The sequence below is a fragment of the Schistocerca serialis genome, chromosome 2 (genome assembly GCF_023864345.2).
Source record: "Schistocerca serialis cubense isolate TAMUIC-IGC-003099 chromosome 2, iqSchSeri2.2, whole genome shotgun sequence".
Taxonomy (NCBI): Eukaryota; Metazoa; Arthropoda; class Insecta; order Orthoptera; family Acrididae; genus Schistocerca; species Schistocerca serialis.
Window position 1 is genome coordinate 75500095 of NC_064639.1, and position 26176 is coordinate 75526270.

Below are 26176 nucleotides of genomic sequence, written 5' to 3' on the forward strand. Positions count from 1 at the left end.
GGGGACTGACACTCTCACATTCTATGATTTGAACCTCTCCTATGAGTCCAGTTGTAGATTCCGATGCTTCACTTCAGGTTTCGAATATACGTCGGACCTTCTTATTGACGATGAAACACAGAAATTGCATCCGAATTTAATACAAAAGGCACAATGCCGACTTAAGTACAAGAGGACTGACACTCTCACTTTCTATGAATTCAACCTCTCCTGTGAGTCCAGATTTAGATTCCGATGCTTCACTTCAGGTTTCCTGTATACCTTGGACCTTCTTATTGACGATGGAACACAGAAATTGCATCCGAATTAATTTCAAAAGGCACAATGCCGACTTAAGTACAAGAGGACTGACACTATAACTTTCTATGATATGAACCTCTCCTGTGAGTCCAGTTTTAGATTCGGATGCTTCACTTCATGTTTACTGTATACCTTGGAACTTCTTATTGACGATGAAGCCCAGAAATTGCTTCGGAATTAAATTCAAAAGGCACAATGCCGACTTAAGTAGCAGAGGACTGACACTCTAACTTTCTATGATTTGAACCTCCACTGTGAGTCCAGTTTTAATTCCGATGCTTCAGTTTAGGTTTACTGTATTTCTTGGACCGTCTTATAGACGAAAGAAACACAGAAATTGTATCCGAATTTAATACAAAAGGCACAATGCCGACTTAAGTAAAAGAGGACTGACACTCTCACTTTCTATGATTTGAACCTCTCCTGTGAGTCCAGTTTTAGATTCCGATGCTTCACTTCAGGTTCACTGTATACCTTGGACCTTCTTATTGACAATGAAACACTGAACTTGCATCGGAATTAAATTGAAAAGGCCCAATGCCGACCTAAGTAGTCGAGGACTGACACTCTAACTTTCTATGATTTGAACCTCCACTGTGTGTCCAGTTTTAGATTCCGATGCCTCACTTCAGGTTTACTGTATCCCTTGGAAAATCTTATTGACGATGAAACACAGAAATTGCATCCGAATTTAATTAAAAGGCACAATGCCGACTTAAATACAAGAGGACAGACACTCTCACTATCTATGATTTGAACGTCTCATGTGAGTCCAGTTTTAGATTACGATGCTTAACTTCAGGTTTCCTATAAACCTTGGACATTCTTATTGACGATGAAACACAGAAATTTCATCTGAATTAAATTCAAAAGGCACAATGCCGACTTAAGTAGAAGAGGACTGACTCTCTAACTTTCTATGATTTGAACCTCTCCTGTGAATACAGGTTTAGATTCGGATGCTTCACTTCAGGTTTACTGTATACCTTGGACCTTCTTATTGACGATGAAGCACAGAAATTGCTTCGGAAATAAATTCAAAAGGAACAATGCCGACATAAGTACAAGAGGACTGACACTCCAACTTTCAATGATTTGAACCTCTCCTGTGAGTCCAGTTTTAGATTCCGATGCTTCACTTCAGGTTTACTGTAACCCTTGGATCTTGTTATTGACGATGAAACACAGAAATTGCATCCGAATTTGATACAAAAGGCACAATGACGACTTAAGTACAAAATGACTGACACTCTAATTTTCTGTGATATGAAACTCTCCTGTGAGACCAGTTTTAGATTCCGATGCTTCACTTCAGGTTCACTGTATACCTTGGACCATCTTATTGACGATAAAACACGGAAATTGCATCCGAATTAAATTGAAAAGGCACAATGCCGACTTAAGTACAAGGGGCTGACTCTCTAACTTTCTATGATTTGAACCTCTCCTGTTAGTCCAGTTATAGATTCCGATGATTCATTTCAGGTTTACTGTATCCCTTGGACATTCTTATTGATGATGAAACAAAGAAATTGCATCCGAATTTAATACAGAAGGCAAATTGCACACTTAAGTACAAGAGGACCGACACTCTCACTTTCTATGATTTGAACATCACCTGTGAGTCCAGTTTTAGATTCCGAACCTTCATATCTGGTTTCCTGTATCCCTTGGAACTTTTAATTGACAATGAAACACAGAATTTGCATCCGAATTTAATACAAAAGGCACAATGCCGACATCAGTACAAGAGGACTGACACTCTCACTTTTTGTGATTTGAACCCCTCCTGTGAGTCCAATTTTAGATTCCGATGCTTCACTTCAGGTTCACTGTATACCTTGGACTTTCTTATTGACGATGAAACACAGAAATTGCATCGGAATTAAATTCAAAAGCCACAATACCGACGTAAGTCCAAGAGGATTGACACTCTAACTTTCTATGATTTGAACCTCTCCTGTGAGTCCAGTTTTAGATTCGGATGCTTCACTTCAGGTTTACTGAATACCTTGGACCTTCTTATTGACGATGAAACACAGAAATTGCTACGGAATTAAAATCAAAAGGAACAATGCCGACTTAAGTACAAGAGGACTGACACTCTAACTTTCAATGATTTAAATCTCTCCTGTGAGTCCAGTTTTAGATTCCGATGCTTCCCTTCAGGTGTACTGTATCCCTTGGACCTTCTTATTGACGATGAAACACAGATATTGCATCCGAATTTAATACAAAAGGCACAATGACGACTTAAGTACGAAAGGACTGACACTCTAATTTTCTGTGATTTGAACCTCTCCTGTGAGTCCAGTTTTGGATTCCGATGCCTCCCTTCAGGTTCACTGTATACCTTGGACCTTCTTATTGACGATGAAACACAGAAATTGCATCGGAATTAAATTCAAAAGGACCAATGCCGACTCAAGTACAAGCGGACTGACACTCTAACTTTCTATGATTTGAATCTCTCTTGTGAGTCCAGTTTTAGATTCGGATGCTTAACTTCAGGTTCACTGTATACCCTGGACCTTCTTATTGACGATGAAGCACAGAAATTGTGTCGGAATTAAATTCAAAAGGCACAATGCCGAGTTAAGTAGCAGAGGACTGACACCATAACTTTCTATGATTTGAACCTCTCCTGTGAGTCCAGATTTAGATTCCGATGCTTCACTTCAGGTTTAATGTTTCCCTTGGACCTTCTTATTGACGATGAAACACAGAATATGCCTCGGAATTAAATTCAAAAGGCACAATGCCGACTTAAGTACAAGTGGAGTGATACTCTAACATTCTATGATTTGAACCTCTCCTGTGAGTCCAGTTTTAGATTGCGATGCTTCACTTCGGGATTAGTGTATGCCTTGGACCTTCTTATTGACGATGAAACACAGAAATTGCATCCGAATTCAATACAAAAGGCACAATGCCGACTTAAGTACAAGAGGACTGACACTCTTACTTTCTATGATTCGAACCTCTCCTGTGAGTCCAGTTTTAGATTCCGATGCTTCACTTTAGGTCTACTGTATCCCTTGGACTTTCTTATTGATGGTGAATCACATAGATTGCATCCGAATTTATTACAAAAGGCACAATGCCGACTTAAGTACAAGGGGACTGACACTCTCACATTCTATGATTTGAACCTCTCCTATGAGTCCAGTTGTAGATTCCGATGCTTCACTTCAGGTTTCGAATATACGTCGGACCTTCTTATTGACGATGAAACACAGAAATTGCATCCGAATTTAATACAAAAGGCACAATGCCGACTTAAGTACAAGAGGACTGACACTCTCACTTTCTATGAATTCAACCTCTCCTGTGAGTCCAGATTTAGATTCCGATGCTTCACTTCAGGTTTCCTGTATACCTTGGACCTTCTTATTGACGATGGAACACAGAAATTGCATCCGAATTAATTTCAAAAGGCACAATGCCGACTTAAGTACAAGAGGACTGACACTATAACTTTCTATGATATGAACCTCTCCTGTGAGTCCAGTTTTAGATTCCGATGCTTCACCTCAGGTCTACTGTATCCCTTGAATCTTCTTATTGACGATGAAGCACAGAAGTTGGATCCCAATTTAATACAAAAGGCACAAAGCTGACTTAAGTACAAGAGGACAGACACTCTAACTTTCTATGATTTGAACCTCTCCTGTGAGTCCAGTTTTAGTATGCGATGCTTCGCTTCAGGTTCACTGTATACCTTGGACAACTTATTGACGATGAAACACAGAAACTGCATCGGAATTAAATTCAAAATGCACAATGCCGACTTAAGTACAAGAGGACTGACACTCTAACTTTCTATGATATGAACCTCTCCTGTGAGTCCAGTTTTAGATTCGGATGCTTCACTTCATGTTTACTGTATACCTTGGAACTTCTTATTGACGATGAAGCCCAGAAATTGCTTCGGAATTAAATTCAAAAGGCACAATGCCGACTTAAGTAGCAGAGGACTGACACTCTAACTTTCTATGATTTGAACCTCCACTGCGAGTCCAGTTTTAATTCCGATGCTTCAGCTTAGGTTTACTGTATTTCTTGGACCGTCTTATAGACGAAAGAAACACAGAAATTGTATCCGAATTTAATACAAAAGGCACAATGCCGACTTAAGTACAAGAGGACTGACACTCTCACTTTCTATGATTTGAACCTCTCCTGTGAGTCCAGTTTTAGATTCCGATGCTTCACTTCAGGTTCACTGTATACCTTGGACCTTCTTATTGACAATGAATCACTGAACTTGCATCGGAATTAAATTGAAAAGGCCCAATGCCGACCTAAGTAGTCGAGGACTGACACTCTAACTTTCTATGATTTGAACCTCCACTGTGTGTCCAGTTTTAGATTCCGATGCCTCACTTCAGGTTTACTGTATCCCTTGGAAAATCTTATTGACGATGAAACACAGAAATTGCATCCGAATTTAATTAAAAGGCACAATGCCGACTTAAATACAAGAGGACAGACACTCTCACTATCTATGATTTGAACGTCTCATGTGAGTCCAGTTTTAGATTACGATGCTTCACTTCAGGTTTCCTATAAACCTTGGACATTCTTATTGACGATGAAACACAGAAATTTCATCTGAATTAAATTCAAAAGGCACAATGCCGACTTAAGTAGAAGAGGACTGACTCTCTAACTTTCTATGATTTGAACCTCTCCTGTGAATACAGGTTTAGATTCGGATGCTTCACTTCAGGTTTACTGTATACCTTGGACCTTCTTATTGACGATGAAGCACAGAAATTGCTTCGGAAATAAATTCAAAAGGAACAATGCCGACATAAGTACAAGAGGACTGACACTCCAACTTTCAATGATTTGAACCTCTCCTGTGAGTCCAGTTTTAGATTCCGATGCTTCACTTCAGGTTTACTGTAACCCTTGGATCTTGTTATTGACGATGAAACACAGAAATTGCATCCGAATTTGATACAAAAGGCACAATGACGACTTAAGTACAAAATGACTGACACTCTAATTTTCTGTGATATGAAACTCTCCTGTGAGACCAGTTTTAGATTCCGATGCTTCACTTCAGGTTCACTGTATACCTTGGACCTTCTTATTGACGATAAAACACAGAAATTGCATCCGAATTAAATTGAAAAGGCACAATGCCGACTTAAGTACAAGGGGCTGACTCTCTAACTTTCTATGATTTGAACCTCTCCTGTTAGTCCAGTTATAGATTCCGATGATTCATTTCAGGTTTACTGTATCCCTTGGACATTCTTATTGATGATGAAACAAAGAAATTGCATCCGAATTTAATACAGAAGGCAAATTGCACACTTAAGTACAAGAGGACCGACACTCTCACTTTCTATGATTTGAACATCACCTGTGAGTCCAGTTTTAGATTCCGAACCTTCATATCTGGTTTCCTGTATCCCTTGGAACTTTTAATTGACAATGAAACACAGAATTTGCATCCGAATTTAATACAAAAGGCACAATGCCGACATCAGTACAAGAGGACTGACACTCTCACTTTCTGTGATTTGAACCCCTCCTGTGAGTCCAATTTTAGATTCCGATGCTTCACTTCAGGTTCACTGTATACCTTGGACTTTCTTATTGACGATGAAACACAGAAATTGCATCGGAATTAAATTCAAAAGCCACAATACCGACGTAAGTTCAAGAGGATTGACACTCTAACTTTCTATGATTTGAACCTCTCCTGTGAGTCCAGTTTTAGATTCGGATGCTTCACTTCAGGTTTACTGAATACCTTAGACCTTCTTATTGACGATGAAACACAGAAATTGCTACGGAATTAAAATCAAAAGGAACAATGCCGACTTAAGTACAAGAGGACTGACACTCTAACTTTCAATGATTTAAATCTCTCCTGTGAGTCCAGTTTTAGATTCCGATGCTTCCCTTCAGGTGTACTGTATCCCTTGGACCTTCTTATTGACGATGAAACACAGATATTGCATCCGAATTTAATACAAAAGGCACAATGACGACTTAAGTACGAAAGGACTGACACTCTAATTTTCTGTGATTTGAACCTCTCCTGTGAGTCCAGTTTTGGATTCCGATGCCTCCCTTCAGGTTCACTGTATACCTTGGACCTTCTTATTGACGATGAAACACAGAAATTGCATCGGAATTAAATTCAAAAGGACCAATGCCGACTCAAGTACAAGCGGACTGACACTCTAACTTTCTATGATTTGAACCTCTCTTGTGAGTCCAGTTTTAGATTCGGATGCTTAACTTCAGGTTCACTGTATACCCTGGACCTTCTTATTGACGATGAAGCACAGAAATTGTGTCGGAATTAAATTCAAAAGGCACAATGCCGAGTTAAGTAGCAGAGGACTGACACCATAACTTTCTATGATTTGAACCTCTCCTGTGAGTCCAGATTTAGATTCCGATGCTTCACTTCAGGTTTAATGTTTCCCTTGGACCTTCTTATTGACGATGAAACACAGAATATGCCTCGGAATTAAATTCAAAAGGCACAATGCCGACTTAAGTACAAGTGGAGTGATACTCTAACATTCTATGATTTGAACCTCTCCTGTGAGTCCAGTTTTAGATTGCGATGCTTCACTTCGGGATTAGTGTATGCCTTGGACCTTCTTATTGACGATGAAACACAGAAATTGCATCCGAATTCAATACAAAAGGCACAATGCCGACTTAAGTACAAGAGGACTGACACTCTTACTTTCTATGATTCGAACCTCTCCTGTGAGTCCAGTTTTAGATTCCGATGCTTCACTTTAGGTCTACTGTATCCCTTGGACTTTCTTATTGATGGTGAATCACATAGATTGCATCCGAATTTATTACAAAAGGCACAATGCCGACTTAAGTACAAGGGGACTGACACTCTCACATTCTATGTTTTGAACCTCTCCTATGAGTCCAGTTGTAGATTCCGATGCTTCACTTCAGGTTTCGAATATACGGCGGACCTTCTTATTGACGATGAAACACAGAAATTGCATCCGAATTTAATACAAAAGGCACAATGCCGACTTAAGTACAAGAGGACTGACACTCTCACTTTCTATGAATTCAACCTCTCCTGTGAGTCCAGATTTAGATTCCGATGCTTCACTTCAGGTTTCCTGTATACCTTGGACCTTCTTATTGACGATGGAACACAGAAATTGCATCCGAATTAATTTCAAAAGGCACAATGCCGACTTAAGTACAAGAGGACTGACACTATAACTTTCTATGATATGAACCTCTCCTGTGAGTCCAGTTTTAGATTCCGATGCTTCACTTCAGGTCTACTGTATCCCTTGAATCTTCTTATTGACGATGAAGCACAGAAGTTGGATCCCAATTTAATACAAAAGGCACAAAGCTGACTTAAGTACAAGAGGACAGACACTCTAACTTTCCTTGATTTGAACCTCTCCTGCGAGTCCAGTTTTAGAATGCGATGCTTCGCTTCAGGTTCACTGTATACCTTGGACAACTTATTGACGATGAAACACAGAAATTGCTTCGGAATTAAATTCAAAAGGCACAATGCCGACTTAAGTAGCAGAGGACTGACACTCTAACTTTCTATGATTTGAACCTCCACTGTGAGTCCAGTTTTAATTCCGATGCTTCAGCTTAGGTTTACTGTATTTCTTGGACCGTCTTATAGACGAAAGAAACACAGAAATTGTATCCGAATTTAATACAAAAGGCACAATGCCGACTTAAGTACAAGAGGACTGACACTCTCACTTTCTATGATTTGAACCTCTCCCGTGAGTCCAGTTTTAGATTCCGATGCTTCACTTCAGGTTCACTGTATACCTTGGACCTTCTTATTGACAATGAAACACTGAACTTGCATCGGAATTAAATTGAAAAGGCCCAATGCCGACCTAAGTAGTCGAGGACTGACACTCTAACTTACTATGATTTGAACCTCCACTGTGTGTCCAGTTTTAGATTCCGATGCCTCACTTCAGGTTTACTGTATCCCTTGGAAAATCTTATTGACGATGAAACACAGAAATTACATCCGAATTTAATTAAAAGGCACAATGCCGACTTAAATACAAGAGGACAGACACTCTCACTATCTATGATTTGAACGTCTCATGTGAGTCCAGTTTTAGATTACGATGCTTCACTTCAGGTTTCCTATAAACCTTGGACATTCTTATTGACGATGAAACACAGAGATTTCATCTGAATTAAATTCAAAAGGCACAATGCCGACTTAAGTAGAAGAGGACTGACTCTCTAACTTTCTATGATTTGAACCTCTCCTGTGAATACAGGTTTAGATTCGGATGCTTCACTTCAGGTTTACTGTATACCTTGGACCTTCTTATTGACGATGAAGCACAGAAATTGCTTCGGAAATAAATTCAAAAGGAACAATGCCGACATAAGTACAAGAGGACTGACACTCCAACTTTCAATGATTTGAACCTCTCCTGTGAGTCCAGTTTTAGATTCCGATGCTTCACTTCAGGTTTACTGTAACCCTTGGATCTTGTTATTGACGATGAAACACAGAAATTGCATCCGAATTTGATACAAAAGGCACAATGACGACTTAAGTACAAAAGGACTGACACTCTAATTTTCTGTGATATGAAACTCTCCTGTGAGACCAGTTTTAGATTCCGATGCTTCACTTCAGGTTCACTGTATACCTTGGACCTTCTTATTGACGATAAAACACAGAAATTGCATCCGAATTAAATTGAAAAGGCACAATGCCGACTTAAGTACAAGGGGCTGACTCTCTAACTTTCTATGATTTGAACCTCTCCTGTTAGTCCAGTTATAGATTCCGATGATTCATTTCAGGTTTACTATATCCCTTGGACATTCTTATTGATGATGAAACAAAGAAATTGCATCCGAATTTAATACAGAAGGCAAATTGCACACTTAAGTACAAGAGGACCGACACTCTCACTTTCTATGATTTGAACATCACCTGTGAGTCCAGTTTTAGATTCCGAACCTTCATATCTGGTTTCCTGTATCCCTTGGTACTTTTAATTGACAATGAAACACAGAATTTGCATCCGAATTTAATACAAAAGGCACAATGCCGACATCAGTACAAGAGGACTGACACTCTCACTTTCTGTGATTTGAACCCCTCCTGTGAGTCCAATTTTAGATTCCGATGCTTCACTTCAGGTTCACTGTATACCTTGGACTTTCTTATTGACGATGAAACACAGAAATTGCATCGGAATTAAATTCAAAAGCCACAATACCGACTTAAGTTCAAGAGGATTGACACTCTAACTTTCTATGATTTGAACCTCTCCTGTGAGTCCAGTTTTAGATTCGGATGCTTCACTTCAGGTTTACTGAATACCTTGGACCTTCTTATTGACGATGAAACACAGAAATTGCTACGGAATTAAAATCAAAAGGAACAATGCCGAATTAAGTACAAGAGGACTGACACTCTAACTTTCAATGATTTAAATCTCTCCTGTGAGTCCAGTTTTAGATTCCGATGCTTCCCTTCAGGTGTACTGTATCCCTTGGACCTTCTTATTGACGATGAAACACAGATATTGCATCCGAATTTAATACAAAAGGCACAATGACGACTTAAGTACGAAAGGACTGACACTCTAATTTTCTGTGATTTGAACCTCTCCTGTGAGTCCAGTTTTGGATTCCGATGCCTCCCTTCAGGATCACTGTATACCTTGGACCTTCTTATTGACGATGAAACACAGAAATTGCATCGGAATTAAATTCAAAAGGACCAATGCCGACTCAAGTACAAGCGGACTGACACTCTAACTTTCTATGATTTGAACCTCTCTTGTGAGTCCAGTTTTAGATTCGGATGCTTAACTTCAGGTTCACTGTATACCCTGGACCTTCTTATTGACGATGAAGCACGGAAATTGTGTCGGAATTAAATGCAAAAGGCACAATGCCGAGTTAAGTAGCAGAGGACTTACACCATAACTTTCTATGATTTGAACCTCTCCTGTGAGTCCAGTTTTAGATTCCGATGCTTCACTTCAGGTTTAATGTTTCCCTTGGACCTTCTTATTGACGATGAAACACAGAATATGCCTCGGAATTAAATTCAAAAGGCACAATGCCGACTTAAGTACAAGTGGAGTGATACTCTAACTTTCTATGATTTGAACCTCTCCTGTGAGTCCAGTTTTAGATTCCGATGCTTCACTTCGGGATTAGTGTATGCCTTGGACCTTCTTATTGACGATGAAACACAGAAATTGCATCCGAAATCAATACAAAAGGCACAATGCCGACTTAAGTACAAGAGGACTGACACTCTTACTTTCTATGATTCGAACCTCTCCTGTGAGTCCAGTTTTAGATTCCGATGCTTCACTTTAGGTCTACTGTATCCCTTGGACTTTCTTATTGATGGTGAATCACATAAATTGCATCCGAATTTAATACAAAAGGCACAATGCCGACTTAAGTACAAGGGGACTGACACTCTCACATTCTATGATTTGAACCTCTCCTATGAGTCCAGTTTTAGATTCCGATGCTTCACTTCAGGTTTCGAATATACGTCGGACCTTCTTATTGACGATGAAACACAGAAATTGCATCCGAATTTAATACAAAAGGCACAATGCCGACTTAAGTACAAGAGGACTGACACTCTCACTTTCTATGAATTCAACCTCTCCTGTGAGTCCAGATTTAGTTTCCGATGCTTCACTTCAGGTTTACTGTATACCTTGGACCTTCTTATTGACGATGGAACACAGAAATTGCATCCGAATTAATTTCAAAAGGCACAATGCCGACTTAGGTACAAGAGGACTGACACTATAACTTTCTATGATATGAACCTCTCCTGTGAGTCCAGTTTTAGATTCCGATGCTTCACTTCAGGTCTACTGTATCCCTTGAACCTTCTTATTGACGATGAAGCACAGAAGTTGGATCCCAATTTCATACAAAAGGCACAAAGCTGACATAAGTACAAGAGGACAGACACTCTAACTTTCTATGATTTGAACCTCTCCTGTGAGTCCAGTTTTAGAATGCGATGCTTCGCTTCAGGTTCACTGTATACCTTGGACAACTTATTGACGATGAAACACAGAAACTGCATCGGAATTAAATTCAAAATGCACAATGCCGACTTAAGTACAAGAGGACTGACACTCTAACTTTCTATGATATGAACCTCTCCTGTGAGTCCAGTTTTAGATTCGGATGCTTCACTTCATGTTTACTGTATACCTTGGAACTTCTTATTGACGATGAAGCCCAGAAATTGCTTCGGAATTAAATTCAAAAGGCACAATGCCGACTTAAGTAGCAGAGGACTGACACTCTAACTTTCTATGATTTGAACCTCCACTGTGAGTCCAGTTTTAATTCCGATGCTTCAGCTTAGGTTTACTGTATTTCTTGGACCGTCTTATAGACGAAAGAAACACAGAGATTGTATCCGAATTTAATACAAAAGGCACAATGCCGACTTAAGTACAAGAGGACTGACACTCTCACTTTCTATGATTTGAACCGCTCCTGTGATTCCAGTTTTAGATTCCGATGCTTCACTTCAGGTTCACTGTATACCTTGGACCTTCTTATTGACAATGAAACACAGAACTTGCATCGGAATTAAATTGAAAAGGCCCAATGCCGACCTAAGTAGTCGAGGACTGACACTCTAACTTTCTATGATTTGAACCTCCACTGTGTGTCCAGTTTTAGATTCCGATGCCTCACTTCAGGTTTACTGTATCCCTTGGAAAATCTTATTGACGATGAAACACAGAAATTGCATCCGAATTTAATTAAAAGGCACAATGCCGACTTAAATACAAGAGGACAGACACTCTCACTATCTATGATTTGAACGTCTCATGTGAGTCCAGTTTTAGATTACGATGCTTCACTTCAGGTTTCCTGTAAACCTTGGACATTCTTATTGACGATGAAACACAGAAATTGCATCCGAATTTGATACAAAAGGCACAATGACGACTTAAGTACAAAAGGACTGACACTCTAATTTTCTGTGATATGAAACTCTCCTGTGAGACCAGTTTTAGATTCCGATGCTTCACTTCAGGTTCACTGTATACCTTGGACCTTCTTATTGACGATAAAACACAGAAATTGTATCGGAATGAAATTCAAAAGGCACAAAGCCGACACAAGTACAAGCAGACTGACACTCTACTTACTATGATTTGAACCTCTCTTGTAAGTCCAGTTTTAGACTCGGATGCTTCACTTCAGGTTCACAGTATACCTTGGACCTTCTTATTGACGATGAAGCATAGAAATTGCTTCGGAATTAAATTCAAAAGGCACAATGCCGACTTAAGTAGCAGATTACTGACACTCTAACTTTCTATGATTTGAACCTCTCCTGTGAGTCCAGTTTTAGATTCCGATGCTCCACTTCAGGTTTACTGTTTCCTTGGACCTTCTTATTGACGATGAAACACAGAAATTGCATCCGAATTTATTACAAGATGCACAATGACGAGTTAAGTACAAAAGGACTGACACTCTAACGTTCTATGATTTGAATCTCTCCTGTGAGTCCAGTTTTAGATTCCGATGCTTCACTTCTAGTTTACTGTATACCTTGGACTTTCTTATTGACGATGAAACACAGAATTTGCCTCGGAATTAAATTCAAAAGGCACAATGCCTACATAAGTACAAGTGGAGTGACACTCTATCTTTCTATGATTTTAACCTCTCCCGTGAGTCAAGTTTTAGATTCCGATGCTTCACCTCGGGTTTACTGTATGCCTTGGACCTTCTTATTGACGATGAAACACAGAAATTGCATCCGAATTCAATACAAAAGGCACAATGCCGACTTAAGTACAAGAGGACTGACACTCTTACTTTCTATGATTTGAACCTCTCCTGAGAGTCCAGTTTTAGATTCCGATGCTTCACTTCAGGTTTACTGTATCCCTTGGACATTCGTATTGATGATGAAACACAGAAATTGCATCCGAATTTAATACAAAGGGCACAATGCCGACTTAAGTACAAGTGGACTGACACTCTCACTTTCTATGATTTGAACCTCTCCTGTGGGTCCAGTCTTAGATTCCGAAGCTTCACTTCATGTTTCTTGTATACGTTGGACCTTCTTATTGACGAAGAAACACAGAAATTGCATCGGAATTAAATTCAAAAGGCACAATGCCGACATAAGTACAAGAGGACTGACACTTTAACTTTCTATTATATGAACCTCTCCTGTGAGTCCAGTTTTAGATTCGGATGCTTCACTTCAGGTTTACTGTATACCTTGGAACTTCTTATTGACGATGAAGCACAGAAATTGCTTCGGAATTAAATTCAAAAGGCACAATGCCGACTTCAGTAGCAGAGGACTGACAGTCTAATTTTCTTTGATTTGGACCTCCACTGTGAGTCCAGTTTTAGATTCCGATGATTCACTTCAGGTTTACTGTATCCCTTGGACATTCGTATTGATGATGAAACACAGAAATTGCATCCGAATTTAATACAAAAGGCACAATGCCGACTCAGGAACAAGAGGACTGACACTCTCACTTTCTATGATTTGAGCCTCACCTGTGAGTCCAGTTTAAGATTCCGATGCTTCATATCAGGTTTCCTCCATACCTTGGACCTTCTTATTGACGATGAAACACAGAAATTGCATCCGAATATATTACAAAATGCACAATTCCGACTTAAGTACAAGAGGACTGACACTCTCACTTTCTATGATTTGAACCTCTCCTGTGTGTCCAGTTTTAGATTACGATGCTTCACTTCAGGTCTACTGTATCCCTTGAACCTTCTTATTGACGATGAAACACAGAAATTGCATCGGAATTAAATTCAAAAGGCACAATGCCGACTTAAGTACAAGAGGACTGACTCTCTAACTTTCTATGATTTGAATATCTCCTGTGTGTCCAGTTTTAGATTCCGATGCTTCACTTCAGGTCTACTGTATCCCTTGACCCTTCTTATTGACGATGAAGCACAGATGTTGGATCCGAATCTAATACAAAAGGCACAAAGCTGACTTAAGTACAAAAGGACTGACACTCTAACTTTCTATGTTATGAAACTATCCTGTTAGTCCAGTTTTAGATTCGGATGCTTCACTTCAGGTTTACTGTATACCTTGGACCTTCTTATTGACGGTGAAACACAGAAATTGCATCCGAATTTAATACAAAGGGCACAATGCCGACTTCAGTACAAGTGGACTGACACTCTCACTTTCTATGATTTGAACCTCTCCTGTGGGTCCAGTTTTAGATTGCGATGCTTCACTTCATGTTTCCTGTATACCTTGGACCTTCTTATTGACGATGAAACACAGAAATTGCATCCGAATTTAATACAAAAGGCACAATGCCGACACAAGTACAAGAGGACTGACACTCTCACTTTCTATGATTTGAACCTCTCCTGTGAGTCCAGTTTTAGATTCGGATGCTTCACTTCAGGTTTACTGTATACCTTGGACTTTCTTATTGACGATGAAGCACAGAAATTGCTTCGGAATTAAATTCAAAAGGAACAATGCCGACATAAGTACAAGAGGACTGACACTCCAACTTTCAATGATTTGAACCTCTCCTGTGAGTCCAGTTTTAGATTCCGATGCTTCACTTCAGGTTCACTGTATACCTTGGACCTTCTTATTGACGATAAAACACAGAAATTGCATCGGAATTAAATTCAAAAGGCACAAAGCCGACTCAAGTACAAGCGGACTGACACTCTACTTACTATGATTTGAACCTCTCTTGTGAGTCCAGTTTTAGATTCGGATGCTTCACTTCAGGTTCACTGTATACCTTGGACCTTCTTATTGACGATGAAGCATAGAAATTGCTTCGGAATTAAATTCAAAAGGCACAATGCCGACTTAAGTAGCAGATTACTGACACTCTAACTTTCTATGATTTGAACCTTTCCTGTGAGTCCCGTTTTAGATTCCGATGCTTCACTTCAGGTTTACTGTTTCCCTTGGACCTTCTTATTGACGATGAAGCACAGAAATTGCATCCGAATTTATTACAAGAAGCACAATGACGAGTTAAGTACAAAAGGACTGACACTCTAACGTTCTATGATTTGAATCTCTCCTGTTAGTCCAGTTTTAGATTCCGATGCTTCACTTCTAGTTTACTGTATACCTTGGACTTTCTTATTGACGATGAAACACAGAATTTGCCTCGGAATTAAATTCAAAAGGCACAATGCCTACATAAGTACAAGTGGAGTGACACTCTATCTTTCTATGATTTTAACCTCTCCCGTGAGTCAAGTTTTAGATTCCGATGCTTCACCTCGGGTTTACTGTATGCCTTGGACCTTCTTATTGACGATGAAACACAGAAATTGCATCCGAATTCAATACAAAAGGCACAATGCCGACTTAAGTACAAGAGGACTGACACTCTTACTTTCTATGATTTTAACCTCTCCTGAGAGTCCAGTTTTAGATTCCGATGCTTCACTTTAGGTCTACTGTATACCCTCGACCTTCTTATTGACGGTGAAACAGAAAATTGCATCCAAATTTAATAAAAAAGGCACAATGCCGACTTAAGTACAAGAGGACTGACACTCTCACTTTCTATGATTTGAACCACTCCTGTGAGCCCAGTTTTAAATTCCGATGCTTCACTTCAGGTTTACTGTATCCCTTGGACCTTCTTGTCGCTGATGAAACACAGAACTTGCATCCGAATTTAATACAAAAGGCACAATGCCGACTTAAGTACAAGAGGACTGACACTCTCACTTTCTATGATTTGAGCCTCTTCTGTGAGTCCAGTTTAAGATTCCGATGCTTCCTATCAGGTTTCCTCTATACCTTGGACCTTCTTATTGACGATGAAACACAGAAACTGCATCCGAATTAATTTCAAATAGCACAATGCCGACTTAAGTACAAGAGGACGGACACTCTCACTTTCTATGATTGAACCTCTCCTGTGGGTCCAGTTTTAGATTCCGATGATTCACTTCAGGTTTACTGTATCCCTTGGACATTCGTATTGATGATGAAACACAGAAATTGCATCCGAATTTAATACAAAGGCACAATGCCGACTCAAGTACAAGAGGACTGACACTCTCACTTTCTATGATTTGAGCCTCTTCTGTGAGTCCAGTTTAAGATTCCGATGCTTCCTATCAGGTTTCCTCTATACCTTGGACCTTCTTATTGACGATGAAACACAGAAATTGCATCCGAATATAATACAAAATGCACAATGCCGACTTAAGTACAAGAGGACTGACACTCTCACTTTCTATGATTTGAACCTCTCCTGTGTGTCCAGTTTTAGATTCCGATGCTTCACTTCAGGTCTACTGTATCCCTTGAACCTTCTTATTGACGATGAAGCACAGATGTTGGATCCGAATTTAATACAAAAGGCACAAAGCTGACTTAAGTACAAGAGGACAGACACTCTAACTTTCTATGATTTGAACCTCTCCTGTGAGTCCAGTTTTAGATTCCGATGCTTCTCGTCAGGTTTACCGTATACCTTGGATCTTCTTATTGACGGTGAAACACAGAAATTGCATCCGAATTTAATACAAAGGGCACAATGCCGACTTAAGTACAAGTGGACTGACACTCTCACTTTCTATGATTTGAACCTCTCCTGTATGTCCAGTCTTAGATTCCGAAGCTTCACTTCATGTTTCCTGTATTCGTTGGACCTTCTTATTGACGAAGAAACACAGAAATTGCATCGGAATTAAATTCAAAAGGCACAATGCCGACTTAAGTACAAGAGGACTGACACTTTAACTTTCTATTATATGAACCTCTCCTGTGAGTCCAGATTTAGATTCGGATGCTTCACTTCAGGTTTACTGTATACCTTGGAACTTCTTATTGACGATGAAGCACAGAAATTGCTTCGGAATTAAATTCAAAAGGCACAATGCCGACTTCAGTAGCAGAGGACTGACAGTCTAATTTTCTTTGATTTGAACCTCCACTGTGAGTCCAGTTTTAGATTCCGATGCTTCACTTCAGGTTTACTGTATACCTTGGACCTTCTTATTGACGATGAAACACAGAAATTGCATTCGAATTAATTTCAAAAAGGCACAATGCCGACTTAAGTACAAGAGGACTGACACTTTAATTTTCTATTATATGAACCCCTCCTGTGAGTCCAGTTTTAGATTCCGATGCTTCACTTCAGGTTTACTGTATCCCTTGGACCTTCTTGTCGCTGATGAAACACAGAACTTGCATCCGAATTTAATACAAAAGGCACAATGCCGACTTAAGTACAAGAGGACTGACACTCCCACTTTCTATGAATTCAACCTCTCCTGTGAGTCTAGTTTTAGATTCCGATGCTTCACTTCAAGTTTCCTGTATACCTTGGACCTTCTTATTGACGATGAAACACAGAAATTGCATCCGAAATAATTTCAAAAGGCACAATGCCGACTTAAGTACAAGAGGCCTGACTCTCTAACTTTCTATGATTTGAACCTCTCCTGTGAATCCAGTTTTAGATTCCGATGATTCACTTCAGGTTTACTGTATCCCTTGGACATTCGTATTGATGATGAAACACAGAAATTGCATCCGAATTTAATACAAAGGGCACAATGCCGACTTAAGTACAAGTGGACTGACACTCTCACTTTCTATGATTTGAACCTCTCCTGTGGGTCCAGTCTTAGATTCCGAAGCTTCACTTCATGTTTCCTGTATACGTTGGACCTTCTTATTGACGAAGAAACACAGAAATTGCATCGGAATTAAATTCAAAAGGCACAATGCCGACATAAGTACAAGAGGACTGACACTTTATCTTTCTATTATATGAACCTCTCCTGTGAGTCCAGTTTTAGATTCGGATGCTTCACTTCAGGTTTACTGTATACCTTGGAACTTCTTATTGACGATGAAGCACAGAAATTGCTTCGGAATTAAATTCAAAAGCCACAATGCCGACTTCAGTAGCAGAGGACTGACAGTCTAATTTTCTTTGATTTGGACCTCCACTGTGAGTCCAGTTTTACATTCCGATGATTCACTTCAGGTTTACTGTATCCCTTGGACATTCGTATTGATGATGAAACACAGAAATTGCATCCAAATTTAATACAAAAGGCACAATGCCGACTCAGGTACAAGAGGACTGACACTCTCACTTTCTATGATTTGAACCTCTCCTGTGTGTCCAGTTTTAGATTACGATGCTTCACTTCAGGTCTACTGTATCCCTTGAACCTTCTTATTGACGATGAAACACAGAAATTGCATCGGAATTAAATTCAAAATGCACAATGCCGACTTAAGTACAAGAGGACTGACACTCTAACTTTCTATGATTTGAACCTCTCCTGTGAGTCCAGTTTTAGGTTCCGATGCTTCACTTCCGGTTTCCTGTATACCTTGGAAATTCTAATTGACGATGAAACACAGATATTGCATCCGAAATTAATACAAAAGGCACAATGCCAACATAAGTACAAGAAGACTGACACTCTCACTTTCTATGAATTGAACCCCTCCTGTGAGCCCAGTTTTAGATTCCAATGATTCACTTCAGGTTTACTGTATCCCATGGACATTCTTATTGATGATGAAACACAGAAATTGCATCTGAATTTAATACAAAAGGCACAATGCCGACTTAAGGACAAGAGGAATGACACTCTCACTTTCTATGATTTGAGCCTTACCTGTGAGTCCAGTTTAAGTTTCCGATGCTTCATATCAGGTTTCCTGTATACCTTGGACATTCTTATTGAGGATGAAACACAGAACATGCATCCGAATTTAATACAAAAGGCACAATGCCGACTTAAGTACAAGAGGACTGACACTCTCACTTTCTATGATTTGAACATCTCCTGTGACTCCAGTGTTAGGTGAACATGCCTCACTTCAGGTTTACTGTATCCCTTGGACCTTCTTATTGACACTGAAACACAGAATTTGCATCGGAATTAAATTCAAAAGGCACAATGCCGACTTAAGTACAAGAGGACTGACTCTCTAACTTTCTATGATTTGAACTTCTCCTGTCAGTCCAGTTTTAGATTCCGATGCTTCACATGAGATTTTCTGTATCCCTTGGACCTTCTTATTGACAATGAAACACTGAAATTGCATCGGAATCAAATTCAAAAGGCACAATGCCGACTTAAGTACAAGAGGACTCACACTCTAACTTTCTATGATTTGAACCTCTCCTGTGAGTCCAGTTTTAGACTCCGATGCTTCACTTCAGGTTTACTGTATACCTTGGACCTTCTTATTGACGATGAAGCACAGAAATTGCATCGGAATTAAATTCAAAATGCACAATGCCGACTTAAGTACAAGAGGACTGACACTCTAACTTTCAATGATTTGAACCTCTCCTGTGAGTCCAGTTTTGGATTTCGATGCTTCACTTCAGGTTTCGTATATACGTTGGACCTTCCTGTTGACGATGAAACACAGAAATTGCATGCGAATTTAACACAAAAAGCACAATGCCGACTTAAGCACAAGAGGACTATCACTCTCACATTCTATGATTTAAACCACTCCTGTGAGCCCAGTTTTAGATTCCGATGCTTCACTTCCGGTTTCCTGTATAGCTTGGAAATTCTAATTGACGATGAAACACAGATATTGCATCCGAAATTAATACAAAAGGCACAATGCCGACATAAGTACAAGAGGACTAACACCCTCACTTTCTATGATTTGAACCTCTCCTGTGAGCGCAGTTTTCGATTCCGATTCTTCACTTCAGGTTTACTGTATCCCTTGGACCTTCTTATTGATGATGAAACACAGAACTTGCATCCGAATTTAATACAAAATGCACAATGCCTACTTAAGTATAAGAGGACGGACACTCTCACTTTCTATGATTGAACCTCTCCTGTGGGTCCAGTTTTAGATTCCGATGCTTCACTGCATGTTTCCTGTATACCTTGGACCTTCTTATTGACGATGAAACACAGAAATTGCATCCGATTTTAATACAAAAGGCACAATGCCGACTTAAGTACAAGAGGACTGACACTCTCACTTTCTATGATTTGAACATCTCCTGTGAGTCCAGTTTTAGGATTCGATGCTTCACTTCAGGTCTCCTGTATACCTTGGACCTTCTTATTGACAATGATACACAGAAATTGCATCCGAATTAAATTCAAAAGGCACAATGCCGACTTAAGTACAAGAGGACAGACACTCTAACTCTCTGTGATTTGAACCTCTCCTGTTAGTCCAGTTTTAGATTCCGATGCTTCACTTCAGGTTCCCTTTATACCTTGGACCTTCTTATTGACGATGAAACACAGAAATTGCATCGGAATTAAATTCAAAAGGCCCAATGCCGACTTAAGTAGTAGAGGACTGACACTCTAACTTTCTATGATTTGAACCTCTCCTGTGAGTCCAGTTTTAGATTCCGATGCTTCTCTTCAGGTTTACTGTATCCCTTTTACCTTCTTATTGACGATGAAGCACAGAAATTGCATCGAAATTAAATTCAAAAGGCACAATGCCGACTTAAGCACAGGAGGACTGTCACTCTAACATTGTATGATCTGAACATCTCCTGTGAGTCCAGTTTTAGATTCCGATGCTTCACCTCCGGTTTACTTTATACCCTGGACCTTCTTATTCACGATGAAGCACAGATATTGCATCGGAATTAAATTCAAAAGGCACAGTGCCGACATAAGTACAAGAGGAGTGAAACTCTAAATTTCTATGATTTGATCCTCTCCTGTGATTCCAGTTTTAGATTCCGATGCTTCACCACAGGTTTACTGTATCCATTGGACCTTCTTATTGACGAAGAAACACAGAAATTGCATCCAAATTAAATTCAAAAGGCACAATGCCGACTTAAGTACAAGAGGACTGACTCTCTAACTTTCTATGATTTCAACCTCTCCTGTGAGTCCTATTTTAGATTCCGATGATTCACTTTAGGTTTACTGTATCCCTTGGACCTTCTTATTGATGATGAAACACAGAAATTGCATCCGAATTTAATACAAAAGGCACAATGCCGACTCAAATACAAGAGGATTAACACTCTCACTTTCTATGATTTGAACCTCTCCTCTGGGTCCAGTTTTAGATTCCGATGCTTCACTTCAGGTTCACTGTATACCTTGGACCTTCTTATTGACGATGAAACACAGAAATTGCATCCGAATTTAATACAAAAGTCACAATGCCGACTCAAGTACAAGTGGACTGACACTCTCACTTTCTATGATTTGAACCTCTCCTGTGAGTCCAGTTTTAGATTCGGATGCTTCACTTCAGGTTTACTGTATACCTTGGACTTTCTTATTGATGATGAAGCACAGAAATTGCTTCGGAATTAAATTCAAAAGGCTCAATGCCGACTTAAGTACAAGAGGACTGACACTCTAACTTTCTATGATTTGAACCTCTCCTGTGAGTCCAGTTTTAGGTTCCGATGCTTCACTTCCGGTTTCCTGTATACCTTGGAAATTCTAATTGACGATGAAACACAGATATTGCATCCGAAAATAATACAAAAGGCACAATGCCGACATTAGTACAAGAAGACGGACACTCTCACTTTCTATGAATTGAACCTCTCCTGTGAGCCCAGTTTTAGATTCCAATGATTCACTTCAGGTTTACTGTATCCCATGGACATTCTTATTGATGATAAAACACAGAAATTGCATCCGAATTTAATGCAAAATGCACAATGCCGACTTAAGTACATGAGGAATGGCACTCCCACTTTCTATGATTTGAGCCTTACCTGTGAGTACAGTTTAAGATTCCGATGCTTCATGTCAGGTTTCCTGTACACCTTGGATATTCTTATTGAAGATAAACACAGAAATTGGATCCGAATTTAATACAAAAGGCACAATGCCGACTTAAGTACTAGAGGACTGACACTCTAACTTTCTATGATTTGAACCTCTCCTGTGAGTCCAGTTTTAGATTCGGATGCTTCACTTCAGGTTTACTGTATACCTTGGACCTTGTTATTGACGAAGAAGCACAGAAATTGCATCGAAATTAAATTCAAAAGGCACAATGCCGACATCAGTACAAGTGGACTGACACTCTAACTTTCAATGATTTGAACCTCTCCTGTGAGTTCAGTTTTAGATTCCGATGCTTCACTTCAGGTTCACTGTATACCTTGGACCTTCTTATTGACGATGAAACACAGAAACTGCATCGGAATTGAATTCAAAAGGCACAATGCCGACCTAAGTACAAGAGGACTGACACTCTAACTTTCTATGATTTGAACCTCCACCGTGAGTCCAGTTTTATATTCCGATGCTTCACTTCAAGTTTACTGTATACCTTGGACCTTCTTATTGACACTGAAACACAGAATTTGCATCGGAATTAAATTCAAAAGGCACAATGCCGACTTAAGTACAAGAGGACTGACACTCTAACTTTCTATGATTTGAACCTCTCCTGTGAGTCCAGTTTTAGATTCCGATGCTTCACTTCAGGTTTACTGTATCCCTTGACATTCTAATTGACGATGAAACACAGAAATTGCATCGGAATTAAATTCAAAAGGCACAATGCCGATATAAGTACAGGAGGACTGACACTCTAACTTTCTATGATTTGAACTTCTCCTGTCAGTCCAGTTTTAGATTCCGATGCTTCACATGAGATTTACTGTATCCCTATGGACCTTCTTATTGACAATGAAACACTGAAATTGCATCGGAATCAAATTCAAAGGCACAATGCCGACTTAAGTACAAGAGGACTCACACTCTAACTTTCTATGGTTTGAACCTCTCCTGTGATTCCAGTTTTAGACTCCGATGCTTCACTTCAGGTTTACTGTATACCTTGGACCTTCTTATTGACGATGAAGCACAGAAATTGCATCGGAATTAAATTCAAAATGCACAATGCCGACTTAGCTACAAGAGGACTGACACTCTAACTTTCAATGATTTGAACCTCTCCTGTGAGTCCAGTTTTGGATTCCGATGCTTCACTTCAGGTTTCGTATATACGTTGGACCTTCCTGTTGACGATGAAACACAGAAATTGCATGCGAATTTAACACAAAAAGCACAATGCCGACTTAAGCACAAGAGGACTATCACTCTCACATTCTATGATTTAAACCTCTCCTGTGAGTCCAGTTTTAGATTCCGATGCTTCACTACCGGTTTCCTGTATACCTTGGAAATTCTAATTGACGATGAAACACAGATATTGCATCCGAAATTAATACAAAAGGCACAATGCCGACATAAGTACAAGAGGACTGACACCCTCACTTACTATGATTTAAACCTCTCCTGTGAGCGCAGTTTTCGATTCCGATTCTTCACTTCAGGTTTACTGTATCCCTTGGACCTTCTTATTGATGATGAAACACAGAACTTGCATCCGAATTTAATACAAAAGGCACAATGCCGACTTAAGTACAAGAGGACGGACACTCTCACTTTCTATGAATTCAAACTCTCCTGTGAGTCCAGTTTTAGATTCCGATGCTTCACTTCAGGTTTCCTGTATACCTTGGACCTTCTTATTGACGATGAAACACAGAAATTGCATCCGAATTAATTTCAAAAGGCACAATGCCGACTTAAGTACAAGAGGAATGACACTCTCACTTTCTATGATTTGAGCCTTACCTGTGAGTCCAGTTTAAGATTCCGATGCTTCATATCAGGTTTCCTGTATACCTTTGCCATTGTTATTGACGATGAAACACAGAACATGCATCCGAATTTAATACAATAGGCACAATGCCGACTTAAGTACAAGAGGACTGACACTCTCACTTTCTATGATTTGAACATCTCCTGTGAGTCCAGTTTTAGGTGAACATGCCTCACTTCAGGTTTACTGTATCCCTTGGACCTTCTTATTGACACTGAAACACAGAATTTGCATCGGAATTAAGTTCAAAAGTCACAATGCCGGCTTAAGTACAAGAGGACTGACACTCTAACTTTCTATGATTTGAACCTCTCCTGTGAGTCCAGTTTTAGATTCCGATGCTTCACTTCAGGTTTACTGTATCCCTTGACATTCTAATTGACGATGAAACACAGAAATTGCATCGGAATTAAATTCAAAAGGCACAATGCCGATATAAGTACAGGAGGACTGACATTCTAACTTTCTATGATTTGAACTTCTCCTGTCAGTCCAGTTTTAGATTCCGATGCTTCACATTAGATTTACTGTATCCCTTGGACCTTCTTATTGACAATGAAACACTGAAATTGCATCGGAATCAAATTCAAAAGGCACAATGCCGACTTAACTACAAGAGGACTGACACTCTAACTTTCAATGATTTGAACCTCTCCTGTGAGTCCAGTTTTGGATTCCGATGCTTCACTTCAGGTTTCGTATATACGTTGGACCTTCCTGTTGACGATGAAACACAGAAATTGCATGCGAATTTAACACAAAAAGCACAATGCCGACTTAAGCACAAGAGGTCTATCACTCTCACATTCTATGATTTAAACCTCTCCTGTGAGTCCAGTTTTAGATTCCGATGCTTCACTACCGGTTTCCTGTATACCTTGGAAATTCTAATTGACGATGAAACACAGATATTGCATCCGAAATTAATACAAAAGGCACAATGCCGACATAAGTACAAGAGGACTGACACCCTCACTTACTATGATTTAAACCTCTCCTGTGAGCGCAGTTTTCGATTCCGATTCTTCACTTCAGGTTTACTGTATCCCTTGGACCTTCTTATTGATGATGAAACACAGAACTTGCATCCGAATTTAATACAAAAGGCACAATGCCGACTTAAGTACAAGAGGACGGACACTCTCACTTTCTATGAATTCAACCTCTCCTGTGAGTCCAGTTTTAGATTCCGATGCTTCACTTCAGGTTTCCTCTATACCTTGGACCTTCTTATTGACGATGAAACACAGAAATTGCATCCGAATTAATTTCAAAAGGCACAATGCCGACTTAAGTACAAGAGGACTGACTCTCTAACTTTCTATGATTGGAACCTCTCCTGTGAGTCCAGTTTTAGATTCCAATGTTTCACTTCAGGTTTACTGTATGCCATGGACATTCTTATTGATGGTGAAACACAGAAATTGCATCCGAATTTAATACAAAATGCACAATGCCGACTTAAGTACAAGAGGACTGACACTCTCACTTTCTATGATTTGAACCTCTCCTGTGAGTCCAGTTTTAGATTCCGATGCTTCACTTCATGTCTACTGCATCCCATGAACCTTCTTATTGACGATAAAGCACAGTACTTGGATCCGAATTTAATACAAAAGGCACAAAGATGACTTAACTACAAGAGGACTGACACACTAACTTTCTATGATATGAACCTCTCCTGTGAGTCCAGTTTTAGATTCGGATGCTTCACTCAGGTTTACTGTATACCTTGGAACTTCTTATTGACGATGAAGCACAGAAATTGCTTCGGAATTAAATTCAAAAGGCACAATGCCGACTTAAGTAGCAGAGGACTGACACTCTAAATTTCTATGATTTTAACCTCCACTGTGAGTCCAGTTTTTGATTCCGATGCTTCACTTCAGGTTTACTGTATCCCTTGGACCTTCTTATTGACGATGAAACACAGAAATAGCATCCGAATTAAATACAAAGGACACAATGCCGACTTAAGTACAAGTGGACTGACAATCTCACTTTCTATGATTGAACCTCTCCTGCGGGTCCAGTTTTAGATTCCGATGCTTCACTGCATGTTTCCTGTATACCGTGGACCTTCTTATTGACGATGAAACACAGAAATTGCATCCGATTTTAATACAAAAGGCACAATGCCGACTTAAGTACAAGAGGACAGACACTCTACCTCTCTGTGATTTGAAC